At 35.6% G+C, this 26,609-nt stretch overlaps 1 pseudogene; it reads left to right on the top strand.

Annotated features, from left to right (window-relative positions):
* Positions 1-12,219: 12,219 nt before the first annotated feature.
* On the top strand, positions 12,220-19,612 carry LOC123797963 (elongation factor 1-alpha 1 pseudogene; annotated as a pseudogene).
* Positions 19,613-26,609: the final 6,997 nt, after the last annotated feature.

The following is a 26,609-nucleotide window of genomic DNA, read 5'->3' as shown; positions in this document are numbered from 1 at the left end:
CTATCTTTAAATTGCATTTATTTTTTACAAACATCTTTCTCTACCATAGTACATTTCCATATGAATTCCAATATAAAAATTAGTATGCCCATGCAGCCATTGATTGAAAGGTAATTTCTAGAACACCTATAACTGCTACAGGCTGCTCTATTATCCTAAGCTGTCACTCAAACAGTATTTTCTGGTGTACTTAAGAGTCAGCTCTATTCTCCCTGATGACTGACAGTGCAATAGTGCTTGTTAAATACAGCATTTTGAATTTCACCTCAGGTTTTGAATAATTATTTTATTTAATAGTTGACTAATCAGAACCCAAAAGAGAATTTCTGAAAATGAACTGACCGGAACCTCCCTAGCTTGCTCTTCCAAAGTGCCTCTGTAAATGTAGCAAGCTAGACATTCATTTGTAAGTTGCTATTATTATAGGTAGCATTAGCCATGAGCCAAAAATGTGAATTCATTTATTAGAAGAACATATAATATCATTGCTACTAGAACTCCCCCAGAGGAGTATGAGATAATTCAACATTTTTCTGGCAGCAAGGTATTTTTAATATTTTATTATTAAATTTAATATATTAATATTTTAATATAAGAGTTTTTGAAATATATTAATCACATTAATGTTTATCTTAGGGGTTTTTTTTTTTTGGTGAGATAGCCAATATACCCATTTTATTATATTTTTCTTTCTCTATTGCCTTTGATAATAATTTAACTTTAACTTGTTACTGATTTTTTCCTATTTGCATATTTATATGAAACAAAGAGTCCTACACATACTTATTTAGAAATTAACTAGTTATCATTAATTAGTTGCCACATAGTATGTCACTACCTTCACAATGTGAAAATAATGTTTTGAGAAAATGTGAAGAAATAATGTTAAAAGACTTTACTTTGTCAGAAATATTTCAAAAAAAATAAAATAATCTTTTCAAGAAAACATAAGTAGCTGCAAATAAATGTGTCAAAATTATGATAATTCGTAGCCAACCAAAATTGGGTAATGCTAACCACCATTACTGAAAAAGGCACTATTCTTCATTTGCAGTACAAATCCTATGTTTGATATTCTTGATTAAAAGTGAAACTATACATTTTTAAGAACACTCTAGCAATATTTGAAGTTATCTCTGAATGTTTTAAGTGCAACCAAAAGGATTAATTTAGAATGAATAAACGTAAATTTAAAAATGTATTGTTTACTAAATATTTCATATAAACATATATTCCTGTTTGTATATTCTTGCATATGTATATTATATATAAATATGTATATTATATATTTATTATATTTGTGCATCATAGTTATATATTGCATATACATATATATGCATTTTACATATATATGTAAATATGTGTTTGTGTACAAATATGAATATAAATAATGTATGTAGTATGGTTATGTATATAAAATATGTAATCCATATTATAATATACATATTTATGTACCTATATATAGTCGTTGTGCCAATCAGCTTCTTTTTTTTTAAGATTTAATTATTTCGGGGAGAGAGCGAGAGAGAAAGAGCGCAAACAGGAAGGGGTAGAGGGAGAGAGAGAAAGAATCTGAAGCCCACTCCCATTGAGCGTGGAGCCCTATACTCAATCCTACAACCGTGAGATCAGGACCTGAGCCGAAGTCTGAGACTCAACCCACTGAGCCACCCAGGAGCCCCATGGGAGTCAGCTTCTGAGATGGCTCCCAGCGACCCTCACCTTCTAGAATTTTAGTATTATACATAATCCATACTCCTTAGTGTGGGCTGGACCTACTAACTTACTTCTGATGAAGAGAATATGATGAAAAGCTCAAAGATTATGCAACAAGAAGACCTTGGCTTCTTTCTTGCGCACCTTCTCTTGCTCTCTCACTTGCCTTGATGTAAGTCAGCTTTCATATTGTGAACTGCCCTATAGAGAGACTCCCATGGCAAGTAACTGAGCAAGGCCTCTGGCCAACAGCCAATGAGAAACTGAGTCCCTCACTTCAACTACCCCTAAGGAAATGAACCCTGTGAATGTTAATGACTGAGCTGGGAAGCAGATCCTTTCCGGCCTCCAAGCCATCCAGCCTGTTGAGCTTTCAATTAAGATCACGTTCTTGGCCATTACCTTGATTGCAGTCTTGTAAAAGACCCTGAACCAGAGAACCTAGCCAAGATGTGGCTGAGTTCCCGAGCAATGGAAACTGTGAGATACTAGATTGTTGTTTTAAGCCATGCATTTTGGGATGATTTGTTATGAAGCAAAAGCTAACTAATGCATCTATGTATTTATCTACAAATGCACATAAAATGATATAAATATTATTTATTGGAGTATTCGCTACTGATGCTCCTACTTACTAAGGTAGTGGTAAAAATCTTGAGTTAAGTATCATAAAATTACTCTGGTTATTTCCGTTCCTATTAATTATTGCATAGAGAAATTTAAATTCTAGGTATTAGAAAATGTATGTTTTTCAGATATGAACTATGGAAAATATTGTCATGAAATCCTGTAGACACCTTGTGGTGACTCCTCCTCTCTGCTGTTTCAACAATAACATAAATATTTTTAACCTTCTCTGACTTTGCAGGCTGAGCGTTATTTCAACATCTTTATTTTTTTTTTCTTAAAAAAAAAGTTTAACTTGCTTCCTCCTGCTTCCCACCATGAAATGACATTCCTACTTCTTTTTTCATACTCTGCTTCTGATGTAACAGCATGATCTTTCCTTTTTAATTATATCATGTGTTCTTATTTGTGTCTGTGCTGACTTTTGAAAATTAATTCCTGGAGTTCATAGCTATATGCTTCAAAGATAACCTTCTCAGAAATGAAATAAAAAAGAAAATGCTGAAATTTATTTCTCAATCCACGTAGCGATTCAATATTTTAAGGAAACTCATTTTATGAATGCTTACAAATTGAAATATTTTGCTTTAATTTTGGATAGTAATAATAGTAATGGTAAAAGTAGTATTTATGAGCTCTGAACAACATTTATTGACTTTCATGTATTTTATTTTCTCCTAATCACAACTCCCATACTAGCTAGTAGTATTCTCATTCTTCATATGAATAAACTAATGCTCAGAGATGTTAATTAACTTATATAAGGTCACAAATATGGCAAACAAGTGTGTTAGAAATTGAGTTGGCATACTTTGAATTCAAAGTTCTGTTTTTTATAACAATTAAGAATATGTAGCCCAAACAACCAATATCCACAATGAAGTTACTGTCAATTCAAAATTACATAACTATGCTTTCCTTTTCTTCATAGTCTTATTGGTATTCTTATCAATAGAATAATGGATTAGACTAGGTAATTTCTAACGACTGTAAAAACTCTAATATACCATGATTCTACTCAGGTGCCCATTCACACCTAATGGCAAAATCTATCACAGTGTGTTGAAATAACAATCTTAAGTACATTGATTTTGCCTTACACCTGTCAGAATAGCTAAAATAAAGAAGAAATAACAAGTGTTGAAAAGGATGTGAGAAAAACAGAACCTACATGCACTATTGGTGGGAATGTAAATTGGTATAGCCAAAGTGGAAAACAATATGGAAGTTCCTCAAAAAATTAAAAATACAAATAACATATGATCCAATAATTCCACTGCTGGGTATCTATCAAAAAACAAAAACAAAAAGAAATAAATTCCACTGCTGGCTATTTACCCAAAGAAAACAAAATAAAAAAGATATAGGCACCCTTATATTTATTGCAGCATTGTTTATAATAGAAAGGATATGAGAGAAACCTGTGTCCATCGATAGATGAATGGATAAGGAAAATGGGGTATATATATACAATGAAATATTACACAGCCATAAAAAAGGATGAGATTGTGCCATTTGTGACAATATAGATGAACCTAGAGGGTATTATGCTAAGCCAAATAAGTCAGACTGAGAAAGACAAATATATGATTTCACTCATATGTAGAATCTAAAAGACAAAAAAATGAATATACAAACAAAAAGCAAACTGATGGCTGCCAGTGGGAGGAGGTGGAAGGATGCACAAAATGGGTGAAGGAGAGTGGGAGAAACAGGCTTTCAGTTATGGAATGAATAAGTCATGGGAATAAAAGGCATAAGGCATACAGTCAATGTTAGTGTAATAGCATTGCCTGTGACAGATGGTAGCTACACCAGTGGTGAGCACAGCCTAATGCAGAGAGAAGTCATAGGCTGCCTTTTAGCTTTGTTAGTTTGTTTCCTGGGCTGTGCAGAAGCTTTTTATCTTGATGAAGTCCCAATATTCACTTTTCTTTTGTTTCCTTGCCTGTGGTAAATTGTCTGTAAGAAGTTGCTTTGGCCAAGGTCAAAGAGGTTTCTGCCTGTGTTCTGCTATAAAATTTTGATGGTTTTCTGACTCACATTAAGATCTTTCATCCATTTTGAATTGATTTTTGTGTATGGTGTAAGAAAGTGGTCCAGTTTCATTCTTCTGCATGTGGCTGTCCAGTTTTTCCAAGAGCACTTATTGAAGAGACTGTCTTTTCCATTGGATATTCTTTCTTGCTTTGTCAGTGATTAGTTGTCCATATAGTTGTGGGTCCGTTTCTGGGTTCTCTATTCTGTTCCATTGACTTATGTGTCTGTTTTTGTGCCAGTACCATGCTGTCTTGATGATTACAGCTTTGTTATGTAGCTTGAAATCTGGAATCATGATGCCTCCAGTTTTGTTTCTGTTTTTCAAAATTGCTTTGGCTATTTGGGGTCTTTTGTGGTCCCACGCAAATTTTAGAATTGTTTGTTCTAGCTCTGTGATTAATGCTAGTGGTATTTTATGGGGATTGCATTAAATGTGTAGATTGTTTGGGTAATATGGACATTTTAACAATGTTCTTTCAATCTATGAGCATGGGATGCTTTTCCATTTCTTTGTGTCATCTTCAATTTCTTTCATAAGTGTTCACAGTTTTCAGAGTATAGATCTTTTTACTTCTTTAGTTGGATTTATTCCTAAGTATCTTACTGTCTTTGGTGCAGTTGCAAATGGGATCAATTCCTTGCTTTCTTTCTCTGCTGCCTCATTATTGGTGGATAGAAATGCAACAGATTTCTGCACATTGATTTTATATCCTACAACTTTGCTGAATTCGTATATGAGTTCTAGCAATTTTTTTGTGGACTCTTTGGAATCACTATGTTGTACACCTGAAACTAACAAAACATTGGATGTCAACTATACTCAAATAAGCAAGTACATGAAACAAATCACCTAGTGTTACAACAACAGAAAGAATATTTACTTTATAAAATAGATTCTATTCGAAGGTGAGAGGATACTTTCCAAACCAAAGTTACTGAAATTTGAATATAATATGCTAAATAGCTTATATTTCGTATTTTAGCAAGAAATCTACTCATCTCTTTTTTTGAAAGAGGCATGATATAAGTTATGAAATAAAATAACCTAAATGTAATAGAAGATTGAATTTCAGAAAACAAAATTATTGGAGATGTTCTAGAGTAAAAGTTATAGACTGATAAAAAATAAAAAGAATTAAAAGAGACTTGAGGTTGATTGCTGGTTATTCTCCTGTTGTCTCCTGGCCACGGACTCCCTCTTCTGTGCTTCTTTCTTACAGATATCTCGTTCTTCATTTACAAATTGTGACTATAAATCTTATTGTTGAAGTTTTGTTTTTGTTTTTGTTTTAATGTCATTTTGCTTGGTCTCCACACAAATATTCAAACATCTTGATTGTTCCATTCATTTTCTTTCTCTGGTGATTCCAATATATGGTCCTTTTGAGGATATGATTTTGTTGTCATGTGTTGGCTTTTAACCATTTTAATCATTTGGCTTTCAAGAAATTTGGTGTGTGTGTGTGTGTGTGTGTGTGTTCAATGAATTTGTGTTTTTTCAGTTGCATGGATTTTTTTTTTCTATAAAAAGTTGAGACCTGCATATAAATAATTCCTTAGGAGAGAATTTTACTTTTGCTTCAGTGAAGTTCCTGGCTTTACTACCAGACAGGAGCCACCTTAGATAAACGTTGTTCTTTTTTTTTTTTTCTTTAAACCATACAAGTCTTGTGAATTTTGTCTGCAAATATGCTTGATGGTCTACAAATCCTCAGAGAAGTTTTTTGGAGTTTTTTTTTGGGGGGGGTTGTTGTTGTTGTTTTCCTCCCTTGTGCTCATAATAGTGAAGGAGAAATGAGGTAGAGGTGTGTGTAGGTGTGGTGATAGGTGTACGGGTTTATTATTTGCTCATTTTTGTTTTTGTGATGATGCTATAAAGCCCATCCTTTCACAGGCTCATACATTAGCCTCCCCTGCATGAGCTGATCCTTCCTTTACCTTTGCTTCCCCCAGCTTCACAAGACCACGAACAGTGATACTTAAATTCACCAAGTTTGATAAATGCCCTCAAGGCAACTGGTCTCAATGCTGATTCTAGTCCATGTGTATTCCCTTCTCCATAAAAACCCAGCACTGAATATCATGTGATCAAATTATGTTATTTACTAATACCTCACATTTGTGTTCATTCACTGGCTTTCAGGCCATTTCCTTTTACTTCGAAACTCATTTAGCCCCTGGCTCTTTGTAATGATCTCCAACATCATTCATAATTTAATGACTGATTACTTCAGTAGTGACAAGATGATTCTGCTGAAATCCTCGCTCTTAGTTCCTTAACTTCTCTCTTATGATTCAGTCTCAACCATTCACTTTAAAGTGTCATGCCCTCCTGGAACTTGTCAGTACCAGGAATGTCAACTCCTCATTTTTTCCTTTCCCATTTTGTAAAAAACATCAAAAAACACTTATTTTTCTGGCTCACTTCCTCAATTTGTTAGTCCAGCTCTGACAATACCTAGGACCCTTTAGGATCTTACTCCAGTATACTTTCACTTTTCAATGCACCTTTCCCCCTCAATGTCTTTCTTCTCTCATCCAACCCAAAGGTCAGTCTTTATAGTTTCCTTGAATGCATTCTTTTTTTTTTTTTTAAGATTTTATTTATTTAACAGAGATAGAGACAGCCAGTGAGAGAGGGAACACAAGCAGGGGGAGTGGGAGAGGAAGAAGCAGGCCCATAGCAGAAGAACCTGATGAGGGGCTCGATCCCAGATCGCCGGGATCACGCCCTGAGCCGAAGGCAGACACTTAACCGCTGTGCCACCCAGGCGCCCCACCTTGAATGCATTCTTAACTCTCTTGTTCCTTCTGTGCTTCTTCAAACTCAAATGGAAGGAACAGAATCCCAGTTAACTGCTTATCATTGCCTTCACCTATCTAGCAGATTAACCCTCACTTACACCTTGAAAATGTATTTAGAATCTAGTTACTTTTCAGCACCTCCACTGCCATCGCCCTGTTCAGAGCCACCATCTTTTCTCACCCAGATAACTGCAGAAGACTTCTAACTTGTCTCCTTGTTCTCACCCTGGTTTTTCTACCATCTGGGTTCAACACAGTAACAGTGGTCATCCCTTTAAAACTTAATTCAGATCATGTCACTCACCTGCGCGTGTGCACCCACTATCTCTCCACTTCACTCAAAGAAACATGAAATGTATTAAAATTATGTACAATTAAGGTGAACATATGTCTTAGTTTGCCCAAGAAAACTTCAGATTATGCTTATTTTCTTGCATAATTATTATTAGTTCATATTTTCATTCTTAAAAGGGTCTTAGTTTAGCAATTAACTATATTATTATTGCCTACCCTTAAGGCCCTATAAAATCTACCTTACTTCCATTATTTCACCTCTGCCTGCAGCTCCTACCTTCCACGTATTTGATCACTTACATCTGATTCCTCTCTTGTTCATTACCATCCCATGCTTACTCCCTTGAACAATGTAGCATGTTGCTGTATGGGATCTTTGTGGTGACTGTTCCTTTTTCCTGGAAAATTTTACCCAGATAATCAAATAACTATTTCCTTCATTTAATTTCATGTCTCTTTTTTCCCCCCAATTTCTCTTTCCCAGGACAGCCCATCCTAACCACCCTATTAAAAATTGCAGTCTGCCTCTGTAAGTCAAGACCTCCAATTTCCCTTATGCTGTTTTATTTTTCCCCTTGATCATTGATCACCTTTTGAAATATATATATATATAATATATATATATATATATATATATATATTATATATATATATATATAAATCCATCTACTTCCATTAGAATATAAACTACTTAAGGGCACAGATTTTGTTTTATTTTCTCTGTGTTCCAACTATCCAAAACACCCTGCAACAAAGTAGTTTCTTAAACTATGAAATGAAATAAATAATACAAATAAGTTACCATAACCAAAAACCATTATTTTCCAGATTAAAAGGATCAACCCATCAATGATCATCCCAATACACAAAAAAATCCTCATACCAAGCACAAATATTCAAAACATGTGGATAAAGAAACAGTCTTAGAGCTTACACAGAAGGAAAGAGAGACAATTACAATCAAAGTTCATAAATTTAAGAATTATATAAGAATCTTTTGTAGCCACATTTGAAGCAGAAGAAAATGGAGAAAAGCCTTAAATGTTATTAGGTAAATGCCCAATCTAATATTCTATCCCAAGACAATTCTTCCATCAAGGATTCATGTTGGATAAGGTATTGTGAGGTATCTAAGGTCTCAAAACTTCACCTTTTATTCATCTTTTCTTCCTTTCTTTGGGAGCTAGTGCAGACTGTGCTTCACTAAAAGAGTAAACCAAGAAAGAAGAACCATCAATAGAAGGTCCACAAGATATAAGTGAACAGACGTCTCAAAGGAATGGAGGATGAAAATCCAAAGATAGCAAATTTGAAACAGAGCGGGAGGACAACCAGACCAGGTTGGAGCATGGAGGTCTGTGGTTTTGATTGTCATTCAAGGAGAGTTGAGGCAGTAAGCTACATATTTTTAAGGAGCTGGACCTGGTCTTTCTGAAGAAAATGTGGAGTCTTGAGAGGTTATGCCATCACGAGAAAAAGAACTAGTAAAATTCTGTCCATAAGACTGATCGAGAGAGCTTGACAACATTTCAAGACAATCGCTCAAAAATAATTAGCTGATGAGAAACTGAAACCACGGATCTCATACACATGTAGTAGTAGGGTGCTAATTCTTACAACTGATTTTATGTGAATCTTTAAGCTGAGGAATTACTATCAAACTGTTCCATAGCCTTAAGGCTTTTATCTGTAGAAACCATGAAAGGAATAGAAATGCATCTCAAAAATGGAACAGACTGTGACAAAAGGTGAGTTTTATGAATGTTAAGTCAAGGGAGTTTTATGAATACAGAATAGACTTCAACCTATATAAAGGCAGAGAAATTATGTTATAAATAGGGAACGGCTAAGTATACAGGTGAGTTAGGACTCAATAATGAGGTGAGAATTCTCTTCGAGTGGGAGAAGAGGGAACCAGAAAACAAGAAAACAATCCTTCCTTTGTGACAGAAGAGGCAGAGTATCAATGAAGATAATGGGCAATAACATATTTGTGATACTGAAGTATATTTAAAAACGTTTAGTCACTCAGACACTGTTATGGAAGGTAATTAGTACAAGACTAATGTGCTTGAAATTTATTTTATAACCACTTCTTAAAATTATCTTTAAAAAAGGAGATTGAACTTTTTCTTCTAAAATTAAAGTCAACTGTAGAAAAAAAGAAACTACCATAGGCAAGATCAATTTATTCAATAAGTATTTACAAAGGACCCTACTGTATGCCAGATACTCAATTAAATGTTAATTGAATAAAGATAAAATGGTTGATAATTTGATTTCTATCTTTTTTCATACTCCAGTGCTAGTTTTTCTTGAATAATATTTAATTCACGGAGGTAGGGAAATTGCACAGAGACTTCATGAGAAAATATATTTAGTTTGAGGATAAGATCAAGATACTTTATTTTGGAAAAATATCAAACTATATTAATGGAGAATGGCAGTTCCCACTTTCTATAATGATACTATCTTAATTTACATAATCTGAAATTGTAGAAATTACATTCAAATATGTTGACATTTATTTTTTGAAATGAGGTGAAGCTCAGTACTATTTTTCATTTTGTGGTTTTTTTTTTTTTTTTTTTTGAAGAAATCAGCCATTGTATAAACAACTGTTTGTTAAGATGTTGTCTGGTACATTATATAATTATATTGTCACCAATCTCCCTTTAGCAATTATTCTCCCCACAAACATAAGAGAAGTCTTACTTATGCAGCTTTATAAAAGGGTAACAGCATATTATTAAGAGAAAATACACAACCTACACCTTTCGTTTAGTCTTACAAAAGATACTTCACTTAAATTATACAAGATATTTTCTTAAGACAAAGATTGTTTCAACAAATCATATTTCAAATAGAATGTGTATGTAACTCATGATTACATTTCAAGATTCAGTGTTTTAATTCTAAGCCCTTACTGGGTTCAAAGTCATTATTGTATTGTAAGGAACCAAGATTTAAAACAATAATAATAATAAGCACACTTATCATGATGGAAAAATAAAATAAAATGGAAAAAACAAAAAATATATAAAAATAAAAAAGAAACAATCAAATGAATTTTTCAAAGTACTGCATCTTGAAGATAATTATATATATATATATATATATATATATATATATATATATATATATTTCAAAGCTGCAATTCAAAGGTATCCTTTATATGAAAATAAAAACCAGACAGAACTTCCTGTCAAACCACTAAAGACTTAGAAGAATCAAATAATTTTTCAAAGTGGAATTTCAAAGCAAAGTATTGATTTGCACAATATTTATTAGAATTTTTGTACCATATATGAGATACTATGGAAGGTAGGACGGTGGGAATAGAGATATCTATAAAGTATTATCACTTTTCCTCAATGGACAGACTAGGAAGTAAAATAGATTACTGAATTACTGTATACAATAGAATAACTATATACAATAGAAAGTGATAGATAAGAAATGTATAAAAAGTACTATGGAAGGGGGTAACATTACTTTTTGAGGGTGAGACTAAACCATTGCAAGATGAATAGAATTTGGTAATTTGGTCAATGTATTAGATTTTTATGGCTGTATAACAAACTTCTACAAATTTGGCTGCTCTTAAAACAAACAGAAATTTATTCCCTTATAATTGTAGAGGCCAGAAGTCCAATGGCAAAACTATGGCTGGGCCACACTCTTTCTGAAGGCCCTGAGGAAGAATCCTTTCTTGCTTCTTCCAACTTTTGGTGGTTTCAGGTGTTCCTTGGCTTGTGGCTGGATACAGCTAATTTCTTCCTTTGTCCTCATGTGGCCTTCTCTATAGCTGCCTTCCCCTTCTCTGTCTCTTATGAGGACATTGCCATTGGATATAGTGTCCATCCAGGATGATCTCATATTAAGATTCTTAACTTAAATATGTGTGCAATGACTCTGCAAAGCCACATTCATTGGTTTCATGGGATGGGATATGAATTTTTGTTTTTTGGCCATTATTTAACTGGCTAGTCAGAAATTGGTGTGATGGATTCTGGGGGAGGGATAATGTGAACTGATTTATAGGGAAAAAAAAAAAGAAAGTAGCATGCTTTAAAATGAAAAGTGATCAATGTAGAAAAATAATATAATGTATAAATATATGGAGGGGCGCCTGGGTAGCGCAGTCGTTAAAGCGTCTGCCTTCGGCTCAGGGCGTGGTCCTGGCGTTCCGGGATCGAGTCCCACATCGGGTTCTTCCACTATGAGCCTGCTTCTTCCTCTCCCACTCCCCCTGCTGTGTTCCCTCTCTCGCTGGCTGTCTCTGTCAAATAAATAAATAAAATCTTAAAAAAAAAAAAAAGAAATTAAAAAAAAAATGTATAAATATATGGAAAGTCAATTGAGACCAGGTCAGAGAAGACTGAACATAAGACCAGGAATGTTGGAAATTATCTGGTAGGCAATGAGGAAGTATTGAGTTACATTTAGGAGGGAGATCACATGTTGAGAGTTTTGTTTTTAAAAAAACTATTAGGTATGAAGAGAAAAGAGAGTAATGAGAGTAAAGAACGAAGACTGAATGTTCTAGCCAGTCAGCCATAAGAAAGAAGGAAATCCTGCCATTTCAAGAATACGGAAGGACATTATTATGCTGAGTGAGACAAGTCACATGGACAAATAGTGCTCTCTCTTATATGTGGAATCTAAGAAAGCCAAGCTCATGGAAACAGAGTTGAGTTGTGGATATCAGGGACTAGGGGGTGGGGCAATTGAGAGATGTTGATCGAAGGATTCAAACTCGCAGTTACAAGGCGAATGAGTTCTAGAGATCCAATGCACAGCGTGGTGATCGTAGTCAACAGTACTGTATTATATGTTCCGAGTTGCTAGGAGACTAAATCTTAAATGTTCTCACCACAAAAAAGAAATGGTAATTATATGACCTGATAGAGGAGCTAACTAATTCTAGGTGGTAATAATAGAGCAATATAGAAATGTATCAAATCAACATGCTCTACACTTTAATCTTACACAATGTTATATGTCAATTATATCTCAATTAAAAAAAAACAGAAATTTAAGCTAGTAGGAGGAATATTGGAACTGCCTTTTCCTGGCCATGATATTTCAGCCTATAAATGACTTTCACTAATGAGAGTTGAGAGGAAGAAGGGACCTCTTGCCTTCTGCGGCATGAATACTTTCACCTTCACATGTCCTTTTCTTCAACACCTCTCTAAACCCTCTGGGCAGCACCCCCAGGTACCTCTTCTTTCTTTAACACCACTACACAGTAGAAATGCAATGAGAGCTACATATAGACTTTTACATTTTCCAATAGCCACATAAAAAGTAAAATGGAACAGACAAAATTAATTGTAATAGTATTTTAAACCAATACACTTAAAATAGCATTTCAGTATGTAATCAATATAAAAAATTATGAATAAGATCTTGCTACAGATTGAATGTTTGTGTCCTCCCCAAATTTATATACTGAAACCTCTGTAATGATATTTGGAGGTAGGACCTTTGGCAGGTGATTAGGTCATGAGGATGAAGCACTCATGAATAGGACTCAAGCCTTTACAAGAGAGACCCTAAAAATCTCCCTCACTCTGGGCCACGTGAGGGCAGAGCAAAAAGACAGCCAATCTATGGACAGGATGCAGGCTCCCACCAGACACGCTACAGATCAATGCCTCATCTTGCACTTCCCAGCCTCCAGAATTGTGAGAAATAAATTTCTGTTGTTTAGAAGCCACCCAAGTCTATGGTACTCTGTTATAATAGCCCAACAGACTAAGACAGATCTTTTACTTTTTTTTTTTTCCAAGGCTTTGAATCTGGTGTGTATTTCATATTATACCACATCTCAATTCAGATTAGTCACATTTCCAGTGCAAAGTGGACATACGAGGTTGACAGCCATCCTATTGATCATCCCAGCTCTGTAAAGTATCCTTGTCTATGTGTTTGTCTCAGTAAGATAATTTGAAATCTAGCAGTCACATCTCATAGAATGAAAGGAGCGTATAGAGAAACAAGTAACAATGTGTTTCTATGCATGCCAGTATTTCTTTTCTCTGTATATTTCCTTCTCTTGCTTTTTCCTCTCTCCTTTTAAGCAGAAACTTACATCCATCTCGCTTGGGAACTAGTCTTCCTTATTTTATGTTTGCACCCCTCCCCCTGGTATTTTCCATATTACCCCATGCCCTGCCCACTAATGACAACTTGTTTGAGCATGCCTATTTAATGTTGCATTACAACAATAATTATGATTTATTTTGTTCACATCATGATCCTAAAATGCTGAAGAGTTGGCATTAACACTTACATTCTCCAGATATTCCCAGAGGCAACTGTACTTTGCAATTTGATGTGAAGTGCAGGTGTTAGAAATAAAAGTGGGCCTGAAAACAGAGCTGCTGGGCACCACTGTTATTTTGTATCCTCTTCTGGCTTGAAATGTGATGCTTTGATGGAACTACTATATGTACTAGCCTGACAGATCTCCCTGTAGGCACACTTAATGGATGAAAAGGCTAAGGCAAAGAGGAAAGATTAATTAGCTCGTCTGAGGTCACTTAATGATACAGTGGCAGAGACAATAGCAGAGATATGTACGCAGAAACATGAATTTGTAGGAATTTACACAAAGTACTTGGCAACTTAATTTTCCTGGATGAGAACCACAACTGCAGTGTCAAGAACAGTAACTTCTGGATACCAACCACTCTAAATGAATTTAAACTCAGTCATGAGTGTCATGTAAATGCCTTTGTATTAATTTCATATTTGCTGTCAATCTTTCTTACATGAAAACTGATCTGATTCTTTATCTTGAGCTATCTAAGGGCTGTTATTTGTTATGCAATCTAATGAAAGCATGTGTTTGTTGTTCCCCAAAAGGACCTCACATTTCTACTTCATACAAAAATATTTCTCTTTGAATCCTCATAACTTACATCAAAGAGTTCATAAAAACCTACCCATTAGCTACCAGTTACATACATTTTCAATTACATTTTTGAAGCCAGAAAGACGACAGTTTGATCATGTAAATTTGATGATAGAGCAGATGATGTATATTATAAATAAGTATCACATGAGAAGATAATGTAAATATCAGTTACCAAATTATAACACTACAATGCCTAAAGTTTGAAGTGCGAGGGATAGAAGAAAGTAACCTGAGCTAATGGTGATGGTGACACAGTACCTGAAAATATAAGTCATCTCAGCATAGTCTTGGTTTACTGATTGATTGACTGATTGATTTATATTCCAAGATGGTCTTAATGTTCTCCTCAGCTTGACTAAATTTTAGACAGATTTCTTCCTGATTATAGGCCTCAATCTCCCTTTTTTTTAGAACACTTACTTTAGAAAACTTGCTATATAAATTCTTTGTCGCTTTGAGATGTAAATAATTATATATATATATATGTATATATATATATATACATATATATATAATGGTTTATATGTAATATTATATATACAGTTTTAAATGTAAATGTATGTATAATATTATATATACAGTTTTGTCACCAGTTAGACCCCCAAACCTGACCTCTGCTGCCCACCTGCTTATACTCACTGACCTTTGTCCCACATTTTTCCTTAAGCTCTTCTTTCCAGCTTGTCTCTTAATTCAGACAAATGGAAACCAAAACCACCCCTCAAGTGATAGTAACTGCCCTAGCAAGACCTCCCACCAGCCCAGACCACCCAGACCAGTTTGATTGTAACCCCTAGCTCACACCTGTGCAGAGAGACCATGAAGTGACCTCTAGAATGACCAACAGCTCTCTTTACCTCATTATAAGACTAAAATTTCTGCCCAAGGAGGAGCACAGCCTCCTCTACATAATGTACAATGTACGTATAGGCATGTTTCCTTAAGGCACCTGCACAGCCTTATGCCCGCCTCTTCATATGATGACAAGGTTTCTCTACCTAAATATTCATCTTCACCCTAAATAAAAGGAACCCATTCACCTTTGCTTGGGGAGACATGGCTTTGGAAGTTATTCCCTGTGAGCTCCTTATTTACTGCAAATAAAGTTTATTTTATGTGACTACTCCACGTGGTGTATCTGTGACTCACCAAGGAGTGAACTCACATTGGTTTGGTTACAGTTCTAGGTACATATACTTTTAGATATGCATATAGTTTTAGGTATATATATATATATATATATATATATATATATATATATATATGATTTTAGGTATTATATAGTTTTAGATATATGTATTTTAGCAATGCATTTAAAAGCAATAATCATAGATTTATGAATAAAGATATTTAAAAAATAATATTATTTATATATTTTTTAAAAAGATTTTATTTACTTATTTGACAGAGAGGGAGAGTAGCAAAGGGAGAAGGAGAAGCAGACTCCCCAAGGAGTAGGGAGCCTGATGTACAGACTCCATCCCAGATCCGTGGGATCAAGACTTGAGCTGAAGGCAGAGGCTTAACTGACTGAGCCACCCAGGCTCCTGAAAAACAATATTATTTAGAATAATAAAACATTTATAGCAATTAAAAGTTTCAATGATAAGGAATCATAATATGTACTACTACAGAAACCTTAAATTCATGATTTGAGACTTACTGTTTTTAACATGCAAATACTCATGTTGTTTTTGCAGTTTAAAGACTATAGTACAGGTGAGCCAGGGTGACTCAGTCAGTTAGGCAGCTGCCTTGGGCTCAGGTCATGGTCAGTCCTGGGATCGAGCCCACCTAAGGCTCCCCAGCCCACGGGGAGCCTGCTTCTCCCTTTCCCTCTGCCTGTTGCTCCTCCTGCCTGTGCTTGCTCTCTCAGTCAAATAAATATATAAGAGCTTTAATTTTTTTTTAAAAAAAGAGTATAGTACATGTATCATTACCCCATTTTTAATTTGAATAAATTTGTATAGAATATAATTTTGAATAGATTTGTATATACTAAAATCCAGACTTTAAAATAGTAATTGCTGGGTTTGAACAACTTTAATTTTCTTCTTTAAAAATACTATATCACTTAACTTCTCTGCAATTAATAAATATGGTAGAAACAAGAACTTATACGATATTTTCCTTAAATTAAAAAAAAAAATGTTCAAACTTCCTTGTGTGAATTTACGATTATTTACAAATTCAGGTCAAAATTCACTGAATAGACGGTGCTAGGGGAAAATTGACTTGTGCATATTTTATTATTCACACAGCTGTCTTAATTACTAGTAAATTTGAAATAGTGAAGTTTTTTTTTCTGTCCTACACCCTTCAGCTATTTTTTAACTTCTTTATCTTTTATGCCTTATGATCAACTGAAATAAAAGGAAGTAGTTTTAATTTAATACAAAAGTTAATTGTTCACATTCTGCCAGTTAGTCTGGTCTTAGGTCTGCAAGTACTTTGCCTGAAGCAATACAATTGCGGTTACTCAAAATACATACCATTCAGAGGATGTATGTATTTTAAGACCCACTTTGCACAGGCTGGCCACAGAGTTCCCTTCTGTTACCAGTATGTAATGATCGCTTCATTGAGCTAAGTATTATTTTTAGCAGAGTTGGTCTTCCATAGCCTGTAGCAAAGAAGATAGAAAAAAACGACAAAAACACTAGACTTCCATTTTGTAACATGTGTTACTATTAGGCACTATACTGTGTAGACTATACCACCTGGAGAACACAGGAAGAAATGGGGAGAGGGTTATTTTCCTTGTATATGTAGTGGGAATGTAATTTCTTAAGCCGGGTGAGGGAAAAAGATACTCCTTCAGTTGTGTTGTATCCAATATGCAGAACAATTATCAAGCCATCCTTTCAGAATTAAGTATCAAAGTTCAGGGGACTGAATGGGTAAAATAAAAATCAATTTGAGACATTTTTTTTCTCCTTTATCTGGGCCAAACTAAATTTCTTTCATAGATTTAGATTAGCTCTGATTAATATTTCTGATTTTTATATTCTCCTGATCTCAAAATTTCTTTGGTGCAGTCTACCAATCCTTAAGATTTTTTAAAAAATTGTAATGCAAAATTTAATTTTAACAGAGAATATGTCCATACTAGATTACTAATATTTTCTTTTATACCTTATTTCCTAAAAGCTCTTCTTATATTTATTTGTTTGAGAAAGAGAGAATGAGAGAGGACCCTCATGAGTGGGGGGGGGGGGCAGAGGGAGAGCATCTTCAAGCAGACTCCCCCACCCCTGAGCATGAAGTCTGATGCAGGTCTCCATCCCACGACCCAAGAGATGGTGACCTGAGCTGAAATCAAGAGTTGGACGCTTAATTGACTGAGCCACCTAGGTGCCCCTAAAAGCTCTTATAATTTCTCCTAGTCTTCAACCAATATTTATGAAAGATATTAAAGATAACGTGACATAAGTAATAAATATGCTTTCCTTTCTTAGGGAAAGAAAAAAATTGTTTCAAATTTCATAAATGTGAAGACAATATAATTATGTAATTTATGCATCATTCATAGGAATCTATTTAAATTTTTTTTTAAGATTTTATTTATTTATTTGACAGAGAGAGACAGCCAGCGAGAGAGGGAACACAAGCAGGGGGAGTGGGAGAGGAAGAAGCAGGCTCCCAGTGGAGGAGCCTGATGTGGGACTCGATCCCGGAGCGCCGGGATCATGCCCTGAGCCGAAGGCAGACACTTAACGACTGTGCTACCCAGGCACCCCATAAATTTTCTAAAATAATAAAATGACAACAAGTGTGTTGCCAAAACGTCATGAAAACCACCACTAAACCTAAACCAAAACAGGAAAGGAAAAGACCCATATCAACATTTTGGTCATCGACACATAGCTTCAGGCAAGTCTACCATTACTGGTCATCTGGTCTACAGATGAGGTGGGATCAACAAAGGAACTATCAAAAAATTTGAGAAGGAGGCTGCTGAGATGGGAAAGGACTCCTTAAAGGATGCCTGGGTCTTGGATAAACTGAAGGCTGAACGTGAGCATGGTATCACCATTGATATCTCCCTGTGGAAATTTGAGACCACTAGGTATTATGTGACCATCATTGATGCCCCAGGACACAGAAGCTTCATTAAAACATGATGGCAGGCACATCTCAGGCTGACTGTGCTGTCCTTATTGTGGCTGCTGGTGTTGGTGAATTTTAAGCAGTTATCTCCAAGAACGAACAGACCCATGAGCATGCCCTTCTGGCTTACACACTGGATGTGAAACAACTAATTGTTAGTGTTAACAAAATGGATTCTCCTGGGCCACCCTACAGCCAGAAGAGATGCAAGGAAATTGTTAAGGAAATCAGCACTTACATGAAGAAAATTGGCTACAAGTCCAACATAGTAGCATCTGTGCCAGTTTCTGACCGGAATGGTGACAACAGGCTGGAGCCAAGTGCAAACAAGCCTTGGTTCAAGGTGGCCGTTTACAAAGATGGCAACGCCAGTGGAACCAAACTGCTTGAAGCTTTGGATTGCATTCTGCCACCATGTCATCCAACTGACAAGCCCTTGTGTCTGCACCTCCAGGACATCCACAAAATTGGTGGTGTGGTACCGTCCCTGTGGGCCCGGTGAAGATTGGTGTTCTCAAACACAGCATGGTGGTCACCTTTGTTCCAGTCAATATCACAACTGAAGTAAAATCTGTTGAAATGCACCATGAAACTTCGCATGAGTTTCTTCCTGGAGACAATGTGGCCTTCAATGTCAAGAACATAGCTGTCAAAGATATTTGTTGTGGCAATGTGGCTGGTGACCGCAAAAATAACCCAACAATGGAAGCAGCTGGCTTGATGGCTCAGGTGATTATCCTGAACCATCCAAATCAGAGCTGGATATGCACCTGTGCTGGATTGTCACACCGCTCACATTGCTTGCAAGTTTGCCGAGCTGAAGGAGAAGACTGATCGTCATTCTGGGAAAAAGCTGGAAGACGGCCCTAAGTCCTTAAAATCTCATGACGATTCGGTTCCTGGCAAGCCTGTGTGTTCAGAGCATATCTCCTCTGGGCCGTTTTACTGTTCATGACATGAGACATACAGTTGTTGTAAGTGTCATCAGAGCAATAGATAAAAAGGCAGTTGGAGCTGTCGAGGTCACCAAATCTGCCCAGAAAGCTCAGAAGTTTAAATAAATATTATCTCCAATTTCTGCCACCCAAGTCTTAATTAGTGGTGGAAGAGTGGTCTCAGGACTGTTTGTGTCAATTGGCCATTTAAATTTAAGAGTAAAAGATGGGTTAATGATAACCATGGATCGTAAAACCTCAGAAGGAAAGGAGAAGGTTTTGTGGACCATCTGGTTTTGTGAGTGTGTGTGTGGCAGTTTTAAGTTTTTAGTTTTTAAAATCAGTACTTTTTAATGGGAACACCTTGACCAAAAATCTGTTACAGAATTTTGAGACCCATTAAAACAAAAGTTTAATGAGAAAAAAATAATAATCAAATGAAATTTTTTAGTTAAGAAATTCTGTTTTAAGTAACAGTAATTTAATACTTCATGCTAATTAGTAACTTGTTTGTTTCCCATTCCTTTTCTGGAACAGTTAATGCTCTCGGGTTTCTCCACATAGACGGGAAGCAAATGGAGCTTTACTGACTTGTTCCCAACATTCTTTTGTCACTAAATCGGCTGCCTAGTCAGAACTCCTAAATAAAACATCACCATGGTTCAGAATTGGAAGCTCAGAGGAATTCCCAGGAAAGGTTTCTTTGTCCTGTGCTTCTCCAACAGAATTTCAGGAACCATGCCCAGCTCAGTTCCTACCTGCCCCTAAGGTTTGCTGCAGGATACAACTCTGTTTTGGAAACCAAAGATGTAGGTGTTAGAAGCCAGGTCATATCAGAGTCGGGAGGCAGCCTTACTGGGACTCAAGTGACAACATTTCTTCTAGTTATAAGGAATTCACTCAGTGTGTTTCAACTCAACCTAAGTGAGAAAAAAATGTGTGATATTATTTGCCTAACATATAACACTTTCTCCAAGAAGGTTTAGGTCATCAAAGTAAATGTATTAAAACTATAAAAGTCATGATTTCACCAAATGTGCTTTAGTGAATCTGATTTATATGCTGCAGGCACCACTGTACGTGAGAAGAACGCAATGTGAACAGGTCAGTATGGTCCTTATGTTCATGAAGCTCAGGGGCTGTTGGGGATTACAGGTGTCGAATGATGACACAGCGGGATAAGCTGTTCATGGAAGAAACATTCCCACACTAAACTTTGAGCTGTCAGGAGAGGCTGCAAGTATGCAGTACACAGGCTGGGTGACCTTCAGGAGCAGGTCAGCTGAGTTATGGTCCAGTGAGTGATAGAAAGCAGCATGGCAGTGTCCCAAGATATGAGAGAAGTAAACTGAAGTAATTTTATCCTAAGATGACTGGGGAGGGATAGAAGACAAAGACTGGAGAGATAAGTGAGACACCATCATGAAGGTCCTCATAAACTATGTGAAGAAAGCATTTACACTTTTTTTTTTTTTTACAACAATAGGAGCTAATGAGGAGCAAGTGAAGGATGGGCTAAGATTTACATTTTAGGAAGACCACTTTAATGAGATCAGGATGACAGAGCTATAGAGAAGACTATTGAAGGAAAGTAGGTAAGGAATGAAAGAGGTTCTGATTTAGGGGCATGGCAGGGGAGGTGAGAGAAGAGGACAGCAAACTTGAGAAATATTTGTGGGATAGAATTGATACAATTTGGTGATTAGCTTGGAGTGAGAGGGAAGAAAGAAACTCATGTTCAGTTTTCTGTCTTAAGTAATTGAGTGATATATTTACTAAGAGAGTGGTCAAGAGAATGGCAATTCTGGGGAGCAAGATTGGATCAGAAAGAGTGGTGAATTTACATTTGGAAGTTTCATTTCAAACTAAATATTTCACTCAAGTGCAGTGATTTTCTTTTTCTCTCTCATAAAGTTTTACTTTTTAAATAAATTCTATTTGCAAGGTGGCTGGCCCACTTTAGGAATGTCACTTGTAGAAATAAAATCACAGGTCCCCAAATGTATTGAACTCAAAAATTTGGCAAGATAGTTACTAAATCAAATGAAATTTATATAATCAATGAAAGGTTTATTTGTTAATTTAACTTGTTTTACATAATATACATTTGTTCTTATATATGTAAACACACGTATCTTTATTCCAGGACTCATTGCTGGTTAACAATAAGTCTTTCTCTTTCACACCCATGCACATACACATACGCACACACATGCCCACAAACACATATATCAGTATTCAATACTGTTAACAATAATAGCTATCATTTATGTAGAATGTAGATAGAATTTATATGGAATTTACAGAGATTTATTAGCTTGTTTCAGCTTACTAATTGTTAAATGGCAGAGCTGGAATTCAATCCCTATTCTTCCAGATCTATATAATTTATTTTATTATATCATAAATGATGCTATTATAATATTGGGAGAAAAAAATGAATAAGAAATCTTATTCAGAATTTGTTTGGAAAAATTTTAGATATTTAATTTTGTTTCATGAAATGCTGTGATTCTAATGAATGTTTTCTGACTTCCCACTGTACTAAGAGACTTCTAGTAGTTTATATTCTAAAAACTAAACATTTCCTTTTGCTTTTCTTTTAGAAATTGCAAAATAAAAAACAAAATGTCTTTTTACTTCCTAAATATTAAAGTATCGGAATAAATGCAACTCAACAGGCTCAACTAGCATATGGTCATTGTATTCTTTTGAATATTGCACTGGAAGATTGATCACCAACTGTAACCCACGTGAACTGATTTGATGATCAAGATAGTCATATATAAAATGCTTGGTTGCATAATTTAGAAAACTAAAGTGTTTTAGCAACGAGTAAATCAGATTTTTCATAAATCACACAGATAAATATTCATTCTAGTAACCTATCCCATTTTATTCTAAGAGCAAATGCATCTTCTTATTTCTTTATCCTGTATCATGATGCTTGTGCGCTTTCTCTTGCTTTCTCTCTGTTTACCTATCTGCCTACCTACGTCTATCTATGTTATTTAGAATATGGGTCAGAGCCAACAAAGAAAATTCACCCTGTTTAAATAATAAAGGGACTTTATAGGCTCACAAGCTGGAAAGTCTAGAGCAGAATATTCTGCTTGATCCACAGGTTGATATCTTTAAGGTTGCATATCCATTTGTTTGTAATTTCAATTCTGTCTTCCTTACTATGTTGGCTTTATCTTTAGCCTGTTTTTCCTCATAGTTGTCAGAGAGGGCTATCCATACGGGCTACATGTATGCATTTATTTATTTACTTATTTACATCTAAGAGAAGAGCATTGCATCAAGTTTACAATTACAACAAGCCCAAGATATGGGTTTCCCTCCATTTGAACTATATCCCCAAACCAATCTCTAGGGCCAGAGGAACAGCATCTGTTAGTTTATCTTAGTTTTAAACCATTGGCAAGTTTGGAACAATCACCTTGACAAACATCGAGAACAAGAGCAACAAGAGAATTACTAAGATTGGCTTTAGCCAATCAGGGGTTTAAGATTAGCTTAAGCCAATCCTTGAAGTTTAGGATGGAATCAAAACTCAATAGCTGTCTGAAGCGTAGAAAGTATGACTTGGTTCTCCAAAGTAAAATCTAGGTGCTTGTTGTAACGAGAAAGTATGGGATATGGCTATGTATCAACAAATGTCCATCATTAATTGTAAATCTATTCATTTATTCACTCATTCATCCTTTCAATTCTGTGCATCTATCAATAATCTCGATTTACTAGTCTATATCTTCCTCTGTCTTTCTACATATGTAACATGCTTTACATATATGTAGTATGTCCATAGGAAAAAAAGGAATATTTAGAAGATGCCAAGCAAAACTAAAGGTTCAAAGTGATGAAAGCTATCGAGAATTGTATTAATGCTAAATCTTTATTCAAATGAAAAAATGACTTTTGAATTGAGCATTACTTAAATATGCTTGTTTAATTATTCATATATTTACTGTTTGTATTTATTTTTGCTTAATATATGAGAAATAAAAATAAAACATTCCATTATGTTTAAGAAGTTACTCTTGGGTTACCAGAATGATGATACTTACATTGTAAGCTCTATTAAATTTTACCATTACATGAACTGTCATGGAAGTACAGGAATCATGGGCATATACTGAGGTACTAGTATTCAGATTAGATATTCTTATTGGAGAAGAAAAGCTGTCAACAGAGGATCATACTGAAACATGAAGGAGACACCATGTCAGTTTTTCAATTCTTATATTTTTTAAGAGTTCTCTAAAATCTTAAAAATAATATTTATTATTTATAATTATTATACATAGTTATTTGCATTGTATTAAATTTTACCTATAGAAGATAAAAAGAAATTTAGTGTCATGCTTTCATATTTAAGGAGGTTAAAGATCGAAGCATAGCCACTTAATTATTAATAAATTCGATGATTTGGTTAGTTCGCTAAAAAATAGGGGAAAAAATGACCTAGTTGTTGAGAGAAGAACCAAATAAATAGGTATTTCAGATTGGAGGAGGTTTACACACATTTTGCTTTCACAATATATTAGATAAATAAAGGTTTAGTTTTGAGGAATGCACAGTTTGAGAGAGTTTGGGTTGTTTGTTACTTAGGTGGAGAAGTGTGTGTGTGTTTGTAGATCAAAAAACAGAAATGATAACGTTAAAGATAGAAAATAGAATGATTGGTGACAGGAAGTTGTAGAGGAAGAATTGTTTCTTCAGTTGACCTGGTGGAGAAGTAAGCTTTCAAAGCAAAAAGACGTGTCTTTGAAACACGAGATGAAAGAGAAAACGTGGACTTTGTAAGCAATTTCAGGTTCAGAAAAGAGGAGAACAAAATGAAGAAATTCATCAGAATAGCCACAGAATTTCAGAAAGTAGGATGCAGAATTTTCTGCTAATTGTCCTAATATTAGAGATTGAAAGTTCCATATTGTGAAGTATTGGAAAAACTCTTGAGCAATAAGGAATCAATTAACAATAAAACTGATAGCCATCAGGTCCAAGTTAAAGGCAGGGCAAGCGGACAGGAAATTACTGATAAACTGAGGAAGTTGGAAAAGATTCAAATAGCTTATGGAGGCACTCACAGGCATAATTCTCCTGTAAAGAGAGCAAAAGAGGAGAGAAAAGAAAAAAAGAAAAGGAAAAATAAAAGATAAAAGAATTCATTAGTCCTCAAAGGGAGTTGAGCCTCTTATAAATTTCATAATGAAGATATAATAATTCTACAATTCAAGTCAAATATGTATTTTCAGATATTTACATGTTCTGATAGCCCAAATAATCAAACTATTGACTTGTGCAAATTTTTCTTTTCTATTAAATGGATTCAATGCTATAAGTATATTAAAACTATTTCTACTCCTAGCTTGTATTCCTTCCTTCTTTCCCTCCTTCCTTCTTTCCCTCCTTCCTTCTTTCCCTCCTTCCCTCCTTCCTTCCTATCTTTCTTTTTCCCTCTTTCCATGCACAAATATTTTGAGTGCCAAATATATGCCATTTATCAAAGTACATAGTACAGATTTGTAATCACCTCCAAGCTAATGGGAAAGAAACAGACACAGATGTTTTGATTACAGAGTCACAGGTATGATAATGGCAAGCAGACTGTGTTATGGTACAGCATTAACTCTTGAAGGATGATATGACAGACCTAATACTGTTTACAAATGGCCTTTGTCTCCTCAACTAGCCCTTTCCTGAGACCCCTCCTTTACACAATAGCCTTGGCTATGTGACTTGTTTTTGCAATAAAATGTTGATGAAAGTGAAAAGCAGACGTTTTATAAACCACCGCAATCTCACTTTTTTTTTTCCTTCTGAATCTCACTTTTTTTTTTTTTTTTTTCTGTCACAGGACCCACAGTGTCCTAGAGAAAAAAACCATTCCTTAAGCCTGGATCCCAGAACGTAGGGTACATGAAGCAGGACCACAGCCTCCCCACAATGGACATGCCCATGAGACAAAAAGAAACTTTGGTAAGCTACTAACACCCAGCTATTAAGAAGGCATGGTTTACTTTGGAGCTGAAAGTTCAATGCATATGTTAACAAATGTTGAGAAATGGAAGGAGAGGTGAAGATAGATGTGGTTGGATGGGGGTTGACAGGAAACTGATTAATTTATGCGTCAAGTCAAAGAGGCTTTTATTCTAAAAGCTATAGTTGCTGGGGTCACCTGGGTGGCTCAAGCGGTTAAGCATCTAAATCTTGATTTCAGGTCATGATCTCAAGGCCCTGAGAAGGGCTCCAAGCTCAGCATGGAGTCTGCTTCTCTCTCTCTCCCTCTCTCTCTCTTTCTCTCTCTCTCTTTCTCTCTCATAAATAAATAAATAAATAAATAAATAAGCTATAGTCATTGAAAGAAGGAGTCATACATGATCAGGTTAGATTTTTAGATGTGAAACTCTAGTAGCAGTGTTTTGGTAAGCAGATTGAAGGGGAAATGAGACTGGAAACAGAAACTAAGTAAGAGGCTTTGTAACGATTTTATTCTGTGAGGGTTTTCCAGGTTCGGTCCCTTTGATCACCACTCCTCCCACATACCTGCCCCCTTGCTCTGGACAGTTCTTTGTTCATTTGCTGATCACTGATATTCTTCGGTCTTCTTAAGGTGGCTAGGGTAACTCAGTCCCAAAATATGAATTCTGAGTTATATCTCATCCTTAGACGTTTTCTTGAATAAATTAAGGGAGTGATTCTCCTCCACAAAAACCAATTGACAAAGTACTTTCCTTATGGTTTTTGCCAGATCAGGTCCCGGAAGGAATGTCTATGTGATAAAGTGCAGAGTGATAGAGGAAACATTGTATCAGCATCCAACAATCAAGGAGGGGGGGAAGCAAAGCCTGAGCTTCCAGAATTCTGTCTTTGCTTCTGCAGCTGCCTTGGCATCACACTGCATGTGTCAGTTTTGCATTTCACTTGCAACACGAACTCTGCGGTCTGCGCAGGGACCTCCACAAGCAGCTCTCGGCGTTACGGAAATTCACTTTTTGTTGCTGCCTGAGGGTGATCCAGGGGCTTGGAATCTGGGAACTGCCTTTTGTCCTGCTGCAGGGCCCGGCCTTTTTCATCTCATTTTGGTTGTAACCTGCTTGAAGGCAGAGAACACGGGATTCTGTTACCTTCCTGAGGAACTGGGCCTG

This window comes from Ursus americanus, chromosome 9 (assembly GCF_024610735.1).
Source record: "Ursus americanus isolate L20-20 chromosome 9, mUrsAme1.1.p, whole genome shotgun sequence".
NCBI lineage: Eukaryota > Metazoa > Chordata > Mammalia > Carnivora > Ursidae > Ursus > Ursus americanus.
This window is presented reverse-complemented; position numbering and strand designations above follow the sequence as displayed.